The sequence below is a fragment of the Corvus brachyrhynchos genome, unplaced genomic scaffold (assembly GCF_000691975.1).
Source record: "Corvus brachyrhynchos isolate BGI_N302 unplaced genomic scaffold, ASM69197v1 scaffold579, whole genome shotgun sequence".
Taxonomy (NCBI): Eukaryota; Metazoa; Chordata; class Aves; order Passeriformes; family Corvidae; genus Corvus; species Corvus brachyrhynchos.
This window is the reverse complement of record NW_008239782.1, coordinates 42,619-43,834: the sequence shown is the minus strand read 5'-3', so window position 1 is coordinate 43,834 and position 1,216 is coordinate 42,619. Positions and strand designations below refer to the sequence as shown.

At 64.0% G+C, this 1,216-nt stretch overlaps 2 long non-coding RNA genes across 2 annotated transcripts in view; both read right to left on the bottom strand.

Moving 5' to 3' along the window:
- Positions 1–1,216, bottom strand: part of LOC108448852 — a 1,513-nt gene extending 297 nt beyond the window's left edge. The window contains exons 1-2 of the long non-coding RNA XR_001864890.1: positions 1,204–1,216; positions 153–202 (exon numbers count right to left, since the gene is read on the bottom strand). This is a non-coding gene — a long non-coding RNA (uncharacterized LOC108448852). The remainder of the gene's footprint in view (positions 1–152; positions 203–1,203) is intronic.
- On the bottom strand, positions 263–1,193 carry LOC108448853. Its single transcript, XR_001864891.1, has 3 exons — positions 1,021–1,193; positions 597–608; positions 263–294 (listed from the first exon to the last, which is right to left on the bottom strand). It is a non-coding gene; the product is annotated as an uncharacterized LOC108448853 (long non-coding RNA).

Sequence of the window (1,216 nt, the reverse complement as noted above, 5' to 3'; positions counted from 1 at the left end):
CCCCAAAATCCCCCCAAATCCCCTCTGGGAGCCCCAAAATTCCCCCCAAATCCCCCCAAAATCCCCTCTGGGAGCCCCCAAAATTCCCCAAAATCCCCCCAAATCACCTCTGGGAGCCCCTAAAATTCCCCAAAATCGCCCCAAATCCTCACCGGATGAACTCGGTCAGCGCCGGCACTCGGGAGCTGCGGGTCTTGATCATCTGGGGGACACAGGGGACACCTTGGGGACACCTTGGGGACATTGGGGACACCCTGGGGACACCACTGGGACACCCTGGGGACGCCTTGGGGACTTTGGGGACACCCTGGGGACTCTTGCGGGCACCTTGGGGACATTGGGGACACCTTGGGGACACCACTGGGACATTGGGGACACCCTGGGGGCACCTTGGGGACATCAAGAGACCCTTGGGGACACCTTGGGGACATCACTGGGACACCCTGGGGACACCTTGGGAACATTGGGAACACCCCGGGGACACCTTGGGGACAGCCCAGGGACACCCTGGGGCCCTCAGAGACACTTGGGGACATTGGGGACACCTTGGGGCCACTCCAGGGACACCTTGGGGACACCTTGGGGCCCTCAGAGACACTTGGGGACACCTTGGGGACACCCTGTGGACACCCTGGGGACACTTTGGGGCCATCAGCGACACTTGGGGACATTGGGGACACCTTGGGGACACTTCAGGGACATTGGGGGACACTTGAAGGACACCCCAGGGACACCTTGGGGACAGCGGAGGGGACCTCAGGGACACCCCCCAGGACACTTCAGGGATGTTGGGAGACCTTGGGGACACCTTGGGGACATTGAGGGGGACATCAGGGACACCCCAAGGACACTTCGGGGACATTCAGGGACCTTGGGGACACCCCAGGGACGGGGGGGGGGCCATTGGGGACACCCCCGGGGGGACCTTGAGGACATCTCAAGGACACTGGGGACACCACGGGGACACCACGGGGACACCCTGGGGACACATCAGGGACACCCTGGGGACGCTGGGGACACCAAAAGCACCTTGGGGACACCGCGGTGACACCCTGAGAGCACCCTGGGGACACCCTGGGGACACCCTGGGGACTCTGAGAGCACCCTGGGGACACCACTGGGACACTGGGGACACCCTGGGGACCTTGGGGACACCCTGGGGACACCCTGGGGACATTGAGGGAGCTTGGGGACAGCGCTCACCAGCAGCACCTCG